The sequence below is a fragment of the Triticum aestivum genome, chromosome 4B (assembly GCF_018294505.1).
Source record: "Triticum aestivum cultivar Chinese Spring chromosome 4B, IWGSC CS RefSeq v2.1, whole genome shotgun sequence".
NCBI lineage: Eukaryota > Viridiplantae > Streptophyta > Magnoliopsida > Poales > Poaceae > Triticum > Triticum aestivum.
This window is the reverse complement of record NC_057804.1, coordinates 664,782,483-664,797,113: the sequence shown is the minus strand read 5'-3', so window position 1 is coordinate 664,797,113 and position 14,631 is coordinate 664,782,483.

Below are 14,631 nucleotides of genomic sequence, written 5' to 3'. Positions count from 1 at the left end.
AGAAATAGAGGTCAATCAAACTGATAATGAAGCATTATAAATGGCATTGATGAAAGTATAGCTATAGAATCAACGGGAGATGCGCGCAACTAGCTAGCCAGTAGTACTTACTTTCGGGTATGTATATCGCAACTCCTTCGGCAGTCTCGGAGCTTCTGCGGTGAACTGTTTCCAAACCCTGCAAGACAAAGAAAATAATTATTATTACTTGAGATATCAGGAAATGAATAAAAAGTTGCCGATATGGTGCGATAATGATCGATTGAACTTACTTGCTGAGCATTTCAGTGATGTCCGCATAGGTTTCGGGATCTTTCCATCTTGAGTCTAAGACGGTTACTAGTCCACGCTCAAGCTTAATCTCCAGAAGAATATAGTGGTACCTGCGCACGCATGCATAACTCATCAATTACATTACTATAACCTCGCTCGAGTAATAAGGGAAACCGAATATGCACACGACAGTAACACTCACTTGCCGTTGTAAGGAAAGAGTATGGTATCTTTGTTTTGATTTTTGATCAACGATTGTAGCACGTTGTCCTCGGCCTCTTTGACGTTGTTTTCAACCAGAAATACATCTATGATATTTGTGTTAATGAACCCAATATCATAAATTTCTTGTTTTTTGCACTCGACGATCTTCAATTTGCATAATATATTGAGGATAATTAATTATAAATACATACAATGAAAGAGCCGAGCTATATATAGAGATTTAATGACAGAAATAGTACTTACTGGCAGTAGCAAAAGACCATTAATTTATCGAGGGCCTTTTGATTGAAGAACTCGAAGAACTCCTCAAATGGAACACACAACAGATCATTTGAAACGAGGTCGTGCTCCTCATTAATGTTCAGATACAAACTGTTAGTCCCCTCAGACTCTCTGCAGGTTTTCATGTACCAACTATGGAATCTTCGCATCATTGTTGTCAGAGATTTTTCATCTTTGACGAGAGGCTTCCCGTACTCGTATCTGTGTTCGTCCATCTCCATGAAATCAGGAAGTGCATCGTCAGGCAGGTAATCTTCAAGATTGCCATAACCGGGCACCGTCCCCGGAGCATTAGACACATTCAGCGGGGGGCACGATTGCTGTGTATAGGTGATATGTTGATGCCCCAGACAGCTCCAGCCTGAGCCCAGTTAACCCACACATCTCTCCAAGCAACAATGAAAATATATGCACATGGACGCGTAATAAATGATCAAACCGATTATGGCAAATCATAACATATGTTCTGATGATACTCTATAGGTGATACATCCATGTATCTCTATTTTTTCGCATAGAATTTAGGACTTCATTAATTCAACAGTAACTGATTACAATCTGCCCATAAGCAACTGGTAAGAAAGTCCGGGCTATGGTCTAGCCAGCTATCACTTCCATTGAGTGCACATGCACGCTGAGCACTTCGATGGGCTGGTACATTGGGTTCCCTACCAACATGACGAACCGACAAAGAAACAAGAATAGGCAGAATGCCCTCTAATTCTCTTAAGATAGGCGTCATAATTGATCACGAACTGCTGCCTAAATTCCCTTGTTTGACTAGCTCCAAACAGTAAATCCCCATGATCATATGTGAGTATCCCCGAAGCTGGGCAGAGATTACCCTCTCCTGTAGATAAAATGATCTGAAACACCCAACAGTGGCTTACACCAAGCGCCCAAGGACGCAAGGTGAGAACGTGCTACACCTCCTGCTCCTCCTGCAACTACATCATCTAGCACGATCCATCGTTGTTGATCTTTATCCAGCCTGCCTCCGGTGTTCTCCAAACTTGGCCAGCCGCCAGCTGCGTCGGGTGCCCCAGGATCTCTAGGAGGGAGAGAGTTTCATGTACCCATTTGATTACCATCACTGGTTCATATCCATCTTGATCTTGAGTCCACCTATTGCATGAGGACCAAATAGAGTGCATGATGGTAATGATCTTGCATCCGGCATTGTCAGAGAACATCTGACCCATCAAGATATCAGACGCACAAGTATCCGGACGGAGCCTCAAGAAATGAATATCAAACCGGTCCTTGGTTGATGCCGAGAATTATTTTGCATGCGTACAGGAGATAAGAGCATGCATAAGAATTTCATACATGGCCTGACATATGTCACACTGGCCAATGGGTTTGATATGTCGATACTTTAGGGTCATGGAGTCTGGTAGAATTCTCTGAAGTACTCTCAACCAGAACACTCAAACCTTCGGTATAACATAAAGTTTACAGAGTGCAGTCCATAATTGTTTGTTTGCCGATGGGGTCTTTGTAATCGTCTTGCCTCTAGAGTAGTAAGCTTGCCGATTTAACAGTATATTGTCCAGACTTCTCCAATGACCACGCCAAGGAATCTTTACCACCGGATCGGTTCAACAAGATTTCAGAATCACATCATGTTGATTAAAAATTTGACGAACCAGATCCATGTTCCAGTTACCTGTGTGAACATCAACCAGGTCTGAAACCTTTGACAGAGGTGTTGTACCCATGTGGCCGATGGGTTTCATTGTCACTGTGTGTGGGATGCATTGGTCATTCAATGTGGAAATCGTTGACCCATCTCCAACCCTGTGAATCAGACCAATGTCCAATGCTTTCGTAACAGCCATAGTCGCCCACCACATCAAAGATGCACGAGTAGGGACCATTGCTCGTAGGAAATCGGTATGCTGGTAGTACTTCCCTTTCAGTACACGGGCGCATAATGTGTTGGTTGTGTTAATAGACACCATCCTTGTTTGCCCAACATGGCAAAGTTTAATAGTTGAGGGTCTAGGAAGGGCAAACCCCCTTTGATCTTTGGCTCGGACAAATTTTCCCAAGACAGCCAATGTAGCGATCTCCTGCCAAAAGAGCTACACCTGAATTTTTTTACCATGGGTGACATAACAGTCTTGCAAACATTTTTGTTAGCAGAAAACAACTCAAACTATATGTTGGTATTGCTTGGGCAATATATGTCAGCAAAACTTCTCTCCCTCCACAAGCGAAATTTCTCTCTGACCAACCACCAATTTTACTGCTCACACGCTCATCAATATGGTTGAAAGTGCCGCTTTTGATTCTTCCAATGGCAGTAGGTACTCCCAAACGGCTTCTACTGAAATACCAAGAGAAAGTTTTAAAGTCTCTCTTAGGGGCTGACCTGTGTTTGCACTGAAGAAGATTTTTCTCCCGGTTCAATTCCTCACTAGAACAATCATCATAGATCCAACGAATGTCATTGATTCTTTCTGCACTTTGGGTTTTTGCACTGAGAAAATGAGATTATTGTCAGCAAAGAATAAATGGTTCACTAAATATGCATGAACACTCACCCGAATACCTTGGTCAATGTATGCTCCTCCATAATTATACAGTAGAGAAGTGAGGCCTTGCGCACAAATGAGAAAGAGGTTCTCCATTACTTAATTGTAAACCTCACAGAGGTCACACATTTCATAACTATTTGGATAAAATGATCACCGAAGCAAAGCTTGGACAACACTGCTTCGAGATAATGCCATTCAACTCTATCATAGACCTTGAGCATATCATAGGCCCCTGGAATGTTGTGATCACCTCTCTTTTTTTGTACCTCAATCAAGAGGTAGTAACTCAACAACCATGATGGGCTGCTCTAGATGCGGTGGTGTGAGTGACAGGACAAGGAAGACAGGGAGCTCGGGAGCTGCATGTAGAAATGCGGTGTTGCGGTCTATGGCAGATTATATCGATGGCTTACAAGATCACTCGTGGTGTCTTTGGTGAACGAATCATTTGCGAATGGGCTGGTTAGTGTCGACGTCCGAAGGCAATCATGCCAGGAGTTCGACAGTTGTCCTACTGTCGTGCTGGAAGCAGGAGGTGCCCAAGTGGCGTGGAGTCAGATCATCTACAACCAGACTTGGCAAATCCGACCCCTCAAATGCTGATGGACGTGGCTGGGCGCGTCATAATCCATTCCACAACTAGGTACCTCAAATTGGGAACCTAAAATCCATACTATTACATACAACGTAAATCCAATCATAAGGGGAGCTCGTCCAACTCTGTCGTGACCATGTCCGGAGGCCGGCTACGCTATCCAGCGTGTTTGTACGGTCTTTGGCAAGGTAGAGTAGGACATAGGACACGAGATGGCTCACGGGACTCAAGGCGCCACCGTCTCTCATACCCTACTCTTCCTCGTCGGAGCCCGGAATCCTGATGGTGCAAGTGGACATCAGATCGATGATGGATCCTTCCTGGGAAGAGCTGGCGACATCCATCACCATGCGGTTGTGGGGCCCAGACTATTGCACCATTCAGGGCATCGGAGAATACCACTCCGCTTTGCCCACGTCCACCACCGCGAGGGCTGCTGCCGCCTCCCGCGCCAGCTGCATCGCACGACAGGCATGCCGCACCATGTTTGCATCGGACGACGACCATGGTGCGTCCTCCGCCTCTAAGTTCCAAGGAAGGGTTGCATGTCCGTCACCGCATTCGAACGTCATATGGACCGCAGCATCTCCGATGAGGCCCTGATGGCCCACCTAGCGGCAGATCTATGCGCCATTTGGGCGGATGCAATGGATTCCTAACGGAAGGAGTCTGAGTGCTTCTACCGAGCGGCCTCGTCCTGAGAGCAGAGGAGCGCAAGCCGGACGATCCTCTCCTCCTCGGGGCCATGGGGCATGTGCTCAGGGTCGACGGATCTGGAGGTGTAGGACTCAGATCCGCTGCCGCCATGCTGGATAAGGTTGGAGATCGCTCGATGGGAGCTTGGGTGGCGGAGTGGAGTGGAGTGGAGTTGTTTGGGTTTGGACCGGGGAGGTAATGGGGATGAATATTTATGGGGTCGGGTTGGCCAGCATGGGCCATCTCCAACATGGTGGACGCGCCCCGTCGCGCCCGGGCCTCCCCATATTCGCCCCATATTTGGGCTGGATATGAATGGTGCCGATCAGCCCGGGCGTTTGAGGCCAGTTTGAGGTGTCTGTCCGAGTTTAGTTTTTCTAACTGGTTAGTGACCGGGACGTCGGCGCTGGTGTATGAGGGGTTTTGAGGTGCCAAGTTGTAGATGCTCCCAGCACGCACTTGTCCTACTGATTGAAGGTTTATGAAGATGGCAGGAGGGTTGGGCTGGCCATAGTTGCAGGGCCATTGCTACAGTCGACTTTCCTAATTTCAATCCGGACACCATCTCCTGGAACTAGAACCCCAACGGCGAATATTCGGCCAGCTCAACATATTGGGCGCAATTCCTCGGATCTTATCTGAGATTCTTCCGCGACAAAATTTGGAAGGCGCATGCGGAGCCAAAGTGCAAGTTTTTTTCCTGGCTAGTCCTCCACAACCAGATCCTTACGGCTGACCGGCTCGCCTTGCATGGCTGGCCACATGACCCTGTCTGCCGACTTTGCCTCTGCGCCAATGAGAATGCAGAACACCTTTGCAAGACCTGCCCGTTCACTTCCGTAGTCTGCAACCTTGTCCTGAATTGGGTGGGGGAGCTACTTACTTTTGCTCTAGCTGCCGCTTCCCCCTCAATCGACACCGGATCTGCTTACTTTTGCTCTAGCTGCCGCTTCCCCCTCAATCGGCACCTGGTGGGATGTTGGGCACAAAACTTCGACAACAATTTGAGAAGGCGTCGCAGCAACTGCCTCATTGATACGTCCATTTTGCGTCATGCTTTTATATCAATATTTATTGCATTACGGGCTGTTATTACACATTATATCTCAATACTTATGGCTATTCTCCCTTATTTTACAAGGTTTACCATGAAGAGGGGAAATACCGGCAGCTGGAATTCTGGCTGGAAAAGGAGCAAACATTGGAACCCTATTCTGCACTACTCCAAAAATCCTGAAACTCCACGAAACAAGTTTTTTGGAATTAATAAGAATTATTGAGCGGAAGAAATACATGAGGGGGACCACACCCTGGCCAGGAGGGTGGGGGGCGCGCCCACCCCTAATGGGCGCACCCCCCTATCTCCTGCGCCCCCTGGTGGCCCTCCGGTGTCCATCTTCTGCTATATGAGGGCTTTTACCCTGGAAAAAATCGTGGGCAAGCTTACAGGACGAAACTCCGCCGCCACGAGGCGGAACCTTGGCGGAACCAATCTAGAGCTCCGGTAGAGCTGTTCTGCCGGGGACACTTCCCTCCGGGAGGGGGAAATCATCATCATCATCATCACCAACGATCCTCTCATCGGGAGGGGGTCAATCTCCATCAACATCTTCACCAGCACCATCTCCTCTCAAAACCCTAGTTCATCTCTTGTATCCAATCTTGTATCAAAACCACAAATTGGTACATGTGGGTTGCTAGTAGTGTTGATTACTCCTTGTAGTTTATGCTAATTGGTTTACTTGGTGGAAGATCATATGTTCAGATCCATAATGCATATTATTACTCCTTTGATTATGAACATGAATATGCTTTGTGAGTAGTTACGTTTGTTCCTGAGGACATGGGTGAAGTCTTGCTATTAGTAGTTATGTGAATTTGGTATTCGTTCGATATTTTGATGAGATTTATGTTGTCTTTTCCTCTAGTGGTGTTATGTGAACGTCGACTACATGACACTTCACCATTATTTGGTCCTAGAGGAAGGCATTGGGAAGTAATAAGTAGATGATGGGTTGGTAGAGTGACAGAAGCTTAAACCCTAGTTTATGTGTTGCTTCATTAGGCGCTGATTTGGATCCATATGTTTAATGTTGTGGTTAGGTTTACCTTAATACTTCTTTTGTAGTTGCGGATGCTTGCAATAGGGGTTAATCATAAGTGGGACGCTTGTCCAAGTAAGGGTAGTAACCAAGCACTGGTCTACCCACATATCAAATTATCAAAGTACCGAACGCGAATCATATGAGCGTGATGAAAACTAGCTTGACGATAATTCCCATGTGTCCTTGGGAGCTCCTTCCTCATTATAAGAAATTGTCCAGGCTTATCCTTTGCTACATAAAGGATTGGGCCACCTTGCTGCACTTTATTTACTTTCATTGCTTGTTACTCATTACAATTTATCTTATCACAAATTTATCTATTACCTACAATTTCAGTGCTTGCAGAGAAAACCTTACTGAAAACGGCTTTTCATTTCCCTCTGCTCCTCGTTGGGTTCGACACTCTTACTTATCGAAAAGACTACGATAGATCCCCTACACTTGTGGGTCATCAAGACTCTTTTCTGGCGCCATTGCCGGGGAGTGTAGCGCTTTTGGTGAGTGGAACTTGGTAAGGAAACATTTATATAGTGTGCTGAAATTTTCTGTTACTTGTCACTATGGAAACTAATCCGTTGAGGGGCTTGTTTGGGGTATCTTCACCCCAACCAGAAGAGAAAAGAGTTGATCCTCAACCTACTAAACTTTATGACAATATTTATTTTGAGATTCCTTCGGGTATGATAGAGAAACTGCTAGCTAATCCATTTGCAGGAGATGGAACATTGTATCCCGATTTATACCTTATCTTTGTGGATGAAGTTTGTGGATTATTTAAGCTTGCAGGTATTCCCGATGATGTTGTCAAAAGGAGGGTCTTCCCTTTATCTTTGAAGGGAGATGCATTGACATGGTATAGGCTATGTGTGATACGAGATCTTGGAATTATAAGCGATTGAAGTTGGAATTTCACCAGAAGTTCTATCCTATGCATCTTGTTCATCGTGATCGTAATTACATATATAATTTCTGGCCTCGTGAAGGAGAAAGCATCGCTCAAGCTTGGGGGAGGCTTAAGTCAATATTATATTCATGCCCCAATCATGAGCTCTCTCGGGAAATGATTATTCAGAATTTTTATGCTCGGCTTTCTCTTGATAATCGCAACCTGCTCGATACTTCACTACTAGGGAAAACCTTATACACAGAATCTTACCAGTAGCATTTGTTAAAATGAGGAGCTACTGCTACTTAGCAGTAGCGCGTCTGATAAACGGCGCTACTGTTACACGCTTAGCAGTAGCGCGGCAGGGGCAGAACGCGCTACTACTATAATTGCCACACCGTTCCCGACGTGCTAGGTATAGTAGTACCGCCCTTCTAGAAACAGCACTACTACTATGGATTTTAGCAGCAGCGCGTTTTGAGACCCCACGCTACTGTTATAGCTATTTTCACCTAACCCCCCGCGCGGCCTAATTCCCTCTCCTGATCTGCCTCCTGCCCCAATTCCCCACTCTCTCTTCTCCCCCTCGTCGCCTCCGCCTCGCCGCCGTCTTGCTGCCATCTCCCCCGACCCTGCCTCGTCGCCGTCTCCCCCGACCCCGCCTCGCCGCCGTCTCCCCCGACACCACCTCGCCGCCGTCTCCCCCGACCCCGCCTCGCCGCCGTCTCCTCGACCCGCCTCGCCGCTGTCTCCCCCGACCCTGCCTTGCCGCCGTCTCCCCCGACCCCGCCTCGCTGCCGTCTCCCCTGACCCCGCCTCGCCGTGCCTAGGTGCCGCCGTCTCCCCGGACCCCATCTCTCTCCCTGCCCTTTGTAAGCACTCTCCCCTTCCGATCCCTCTTGTTTATTTAGTATGAACCCTAGCTATTTAGTGCTAGTTAGTATGAACCATAGGCTATTTTTAGTGCTAGTTAGTTAATTACAATTAGTAGTAACCCTATTTAATTAGGTAGTATGAACCCTAGTTAAAAATGGATACTTATATGGTAATTAGGGAAGTAGTTCCTAGGTACTAACTACTCTCTCCGTTCCGATTTACTCGTCATGGTTTTAGTTCAAATTTGAACTAAAACCACGACGAGTAAATCGGAACGGAGAGAGTAGTTAGTAAGAACTAGGTACTAATTAGGTACTAGAATATTTTTACTTATAGTAAGTTTATTTTTAGTAAGAACTAGTTGAATTAATAGAACTAGTTAGTAAGAACTTGTTCCTATTTTTTAGTTAAAGCAATTTTTCCCGCCTCGACGTGGATGATGCCTATCCCGCATCCTCGTCGTCGAGTCGGCGGAGGACGACACCTGCTTGACCAGATCAGCCATGTACGGGACTGGGCACCGCCGGGGTGGTACTGGGAGGCGCTACCTACCGGGGGCGCAGGTTGGTGAGGAGCCAGCCTGTCGTTGACCCGAACCTTCTTTGGTGGCGGTCGTGTGGGCCAGTGATGGTCCAGAGGCTCGAGGACTCCGCAAAGGTGGTGCATCACCGTGTCAGTAAGGAGGACACGCACGTCCGTCGCTACTTGTTTGCGTTGGAGCACAGGTCGTTCTCCAATACCTGGCAGGTTCTCCAGGGATCTCACTGGAGCTATGATCACGTGATGGTTCCTTCTCTATGGGTGTACACCGCCGCGCCGATACCCGTCGTGTCCTAGGGTTTTAGTTGTATTAGTGATGTTATATGTATGACATTATTCGTGATGTATTAGTGATAATATTTAACGATGTACGGACGCATGAGATGATTTACTTTTGCTTATTGAATGCATGCTAATTTGAGTCCTATAAGATATTTTGAAATGTATATCTTGTGTTGCTCAATATCCAAGTGGCCGGTCATGTTTGCAGGTTACACCTCCGAGTGGCCTATGTTTTGCCGCAGTGTTGATTCATTTCCGTTCCGGCAAATTTCAGGCGCTCGATATGTCCTATTTTAGCAAAGGTCATGCCGGATTTTTCCGTGAATTTTGGCATGACTTGTGCCAGAATATGTAGGAAATATCGAGTGCCCCGGATTTGTGTGTTGAGTATCCTGGTAGTTGTCTTCGATCGATTTTTAATTAATGTTTTAACTATGAACATAGGAAATGTCTGACGACGAAAAGGATTTCGGTATTTGCAAATACTGCGAAGACGAGCGCGGCCTGTGCGACGGAATCTTCCTAGATGATGATAGGCGCTTCGGCATCAAGCTGGACAAGAACTTCGAAGTGGATACAGTAAGTCACAATGACAAGTCTTTTTCGTAATTAAGCATGACATCTGCTTCATTTGCTTCAACTTATATTTTTTTTACTATTCTACTAGCATATCCCCTGCGATGCAAGAGTTTTTGTATTGTATAAGATAGGTTTCAGTCATACTAGGGAGGAAAAGAAAGTTTAGTTGAAGACCGAGCATGGTTATATTTTCCATGCAAAATTATACAATTCAGACGACTACACCTATTTTGGATGCAAAACATGGCGAGCAATATGCAAGACTTATGCATTTGAGCCTGATATGGTTATCACCTTTGATATTCGTCCGGAAGATGATATTGAAGGTAATACCGACATCTGGGTCGATGTGCAGACGCCTCCAGTTATACCATTATGTAAGTTTCTCAACCATATTTATGTCTTTGATATTGTTTATTCAAAAATAGTTGACAACTAATTTGTATTGTCAGCTTATTTCGGTGCAAGCAAACATGTCCAGCGCTTGGTAGACAGGACCGTATACTGTCCTGGGGCTGAACTCAACTGCGAGGAGCTCAGTCATTATGTTTCATGGCTTGAGGATCTTGATACTGTCAAGACAAATTTTCTTCCTGCATTTAGAAATGTTAGTACTGAAAATGTGCGACCAATAGTGTTCGTAATGAACTACGGTCACATCTATTTAGGAAGGATGGTAAGATTCTTACTATTTATCCTCAGTGCATCTTTTCCATACATTATTTTTGAAGCTAAACTTCATTGCTAAGTATGTTACCATACGATGTTCTTCAACAGGGACTCCCGATGAATGTTGTGCCTTATGGGATCGAGACTAAAGGTACCATGAGTATTATCAGCTTACGGCCAAGATATCCTACAGATTACTTTAGTGCATTCAAGATTAGCGACGGATGCTTAATAGTGCAAGACTGGACCAAATATGTGATGGGGGAGCGCAGAGAAGTACTAGGGGGCAGCAAACAGATGCGCTACCCACGATTAGGAGACAGGTTCATCTGCATGCTCCAACTTGATCAAGGAGGAGAGCTATACATGTTTTATGTTATTTTACCTAAGAGAGAGCAGCAGGAGTGATTAGCTAGCTAGAAATGAGTTTGAGGATGATGATGTGCTACACTATTACTATGATGATAAAATAGCTAGTGTTGGTGGTAATGAGTATGATGATTATTATTAGCTAGTGTTAGTGGTGATTAAATAAATACTGTTGGTGGTAATGACTATGATGATGATTAAATAGCTTGTGCTGGCGGATTAGATTCAAGTGGAGGCAACATGTGATGCACATCGAAAGTACTACTAGTCCAAACTAGATCAAGTTTGGATTAGTAGTATACTTTTGACATGCACCACATATTGCCTCCACTTGAACCTAATCCACCTTCATCTGACACACTGTTATGAACATAATGATGTAAACCTCATAACTGGTATTGTACCAATATTTGTACGATGGCGCATAAATACACTAAAAATAAAAAAAATAAAAAGAATACTAGTAGCGATGGACGGAAAACACGCTGCCAGTAGTTACATTAGCAGTAGCGTGGGCTTGAACAATTACTGCAGCTATTTGTTCTAGCAGTAGCGCGTGCGGGCCCGCGCTACTGCTAAGCAATAGCTGTAGCGCCTTATTAGTAGCGTGCCTGCCCGCGCTACTGATACACCTAAAACCTGCGCTGCTGCTAGCCTTTTCCCTAGCAGTGCTTCCTATGCTGGTTATTATATGCTGAAGACTATTGATTTCAAATGGGACTTATTGGAAAGAATTAAATGCAACTCCGAAGATTGGGGTTCCGACGATGGTAAGGAGTCAGGTATGACACCTAAGTTCGATTGTGTTAAATCTTTTATGGATACCGATGCTTTTCGTGGATTTAGCGCTAAGTATGGACTTGACTCTGAGATAGTAGCTACTTTTTGTGAATCTTTTGCTACTCACGTTGATCTCCCTAAAGAGAAGTGGTTTAAATATAATCCTCCTCTTGAAGTGAAAGTAGTTTCACATATTATAGTCGAAGAAAAGACTATTACCTATAGTGATCCTATTGTTCCTACTGCTTATGTTGAAAAACTTCCTTTTCCTATTAGGATAAAGGATCATGCTAAAGCTTCAACTATTGTTTGTAAGAGTAATACTAGGACTTATACACCTCCTGAGAAAATTAATGTTGAACCTAGTATTGTCATGGTTAATGATCTCTTGGATGAGGACTTAGATGGGCATGTTATTTCTTTCTTGGGTGAGACTGCTAATATTGCTAGACCTGATACTAAGACATGTAGACCTGTCGTAGGCATGCCTGTTATTTCTGTTAAAATAGGAGATCATTGTTATCATGGCTTATGTGATATGGGTGCTAGTGCTAGTGCGATACCTTATGATATTTATAAAGAAATTATGCACGACATTGCACCCATTGAATTAGAAGACATTGATGTTACTATTAAGCTTGCTAATAGGGATACCATTAAACTAGTTGGGATAGTTAGAGATATTGAAGTCTTGTGTGGGAAGGTTAAATACCCTGCTGATTTTCTTGTTCTTGGTTCCCCACAAGATGATTTTTGTCCCATTATTTTCGGTAGACCCTTCTTGAACATGGTTAAGCCTAGGATTGCTTGTGAAAAGGATACTGTTACAATTGGCTCAGAGGGTATGTCTCATGAGTTTAATTTTGCTAAGTTTCTTAGACAACCTCGTGATATAGAATCACCTAGTAAGGATGAGATTATTGGTCTTGCTTCCATTGTCGTACCTCCTACTGATCCGTTAGAACAATATTTGCTAGACCATGAAAATGAAATGTTTATGAAGGAAAGACGGGAAATAGATGAAGTGTTCCTTAAACAGGAACCTATGCTAAAACTGTTGGAAATATGCCCTTGAGGCAATAATAAAATGATTATTATTATATTTCCTTGTTCATGATAATTGTCTATTGTTCATGCTATAATTGTATTAACCGGAAACAGTGATACATGTGTGAATACATAGACCACAACATTTCCCTAGTGAGCCTCTAGTTGACTAGCTCGTTGATCAGCAAATAGTCATGGTTTCCTGACTATGGACATTCGATGTCATTGATAACGGGATCGCAACATTAGGAGAATGATGTGATGGACAAGACCCAATCCTATGCATAGCACAAGATCGTGTAGTTCGTTTGCTAAAGCTTTTATAATGTCAAGTATCAGTTTCTTAGACCATGAGATTGTGTAACTCCTGGATACCGTACGAGTGCTTTGGGTGTACCAAACGTCACAATGTAACTGGGTGACTATAAAGGTACACTACATGTATCTCCGAAAGTCTTTGTTGGGTTGACACGAATCGAGACTAGGATTTGTCACTCCGTATGACGGAGAGGTATCCAGCCGGCGTCAGCGATCTGGCCCGGTAGGACCATGTGGCCGGCCTCCCAGCCGGCGGGCCGGCTACATAAGCCGGCAAGTTGAAGTAGTCGCCATTCAGGGCAACGTTCTTTACGTAAAAGTAAGACCGTTGCCAGAGCTTCACCGACTGGATCAGCGCGATGGCGGGAAAGGGGTTGTCGGCGATGGACCGCCTTATGGCGATGAAGGCGCCACACTGAGTCGGCACACCGGCGACGGCCGTGCTGAGCTTTGATTGGAAGAACTCCCCCAGAGCTCGTGGGGAGGACACCGAGGAAGCCCTCGCACAGAGACATGAAGGCCGACAGCAGCACCACCATGTTGGGGGTGAGGTGGTGCGGCTGGAGCTGGTAGAACTCGAGGAACGCGCACGTCCGTCGCTACTTGTTTGCGTTGGAGCACAGGTCGTTCTCCAATACCTGGCAGGTTCTCCAGGGATCTCACTGGAGCTATGATCCCGTGATGGTTCCTTCTCTGTGGGTGTCCACCGCCGCGCCGATACCCGTCGTGTGCTAGGGTTTTAGTTGTATTAGTGATGTTATATGTATGACACTATTCGTGATGTATTAGTGATAATATTCGACGATGTACAGACGCATCAGATGATTTACTTTTGCTTATTGAATGCATGCTAATTTGAGTCCTATAAGATATTTTGAAATGTATATGTTGTGTTTCTCAATATCCAAGTGGTCGGTCATGTTTACAGGTTACACCTCCGAGTGGCCTATGTTTTGCCGGAGTGTTGATTCATTTCCGTTCCGGCAAATTTCAGGCGCTCGATATGTCCTATTTTAGCAAAGGTCATGCCGGATTTTTCCGTGAATTTTGGCATGACTTGTGCCAGAATATGTAGGAAATATCGAGTGCCCCGGATTTGTGTGTTGAGTATCCTGGTAGTTGTCTTCGATTGATTTTCAATTAATGTTTTAACTATGAACATAGGAAATGTCTGACGACGAAAAGGATTTCGGTATTTGCAAATATTGCGAAGACGAGCGCGGCCTGTGTGACGGAATCTTCCTAGATGATGATAGGCGCTTCGGCATCAAGCTGGACGAGAACTTCGAAGTGGATACCGTAAGTCACAACGACAAGTCTTTTTTCGTAATTAAGCATGACATCTGCTTCATTTGCTTCAACTTATATTTTTTTTACTATTCTACTAGCATATCCCCTGCCATGCAAGACTTTTTGTATTGGATAAGATAGGTTTCAGTCATACTAGGGAGGAAAAGAAAGTTTACTTGAAGACCGAGCATGGTTATATTTTCCATGCAAAATTATACAATTCAGACGACTACACCTATTTTGGATGCAAAACATGGCGAGCACTATGCAAGACTT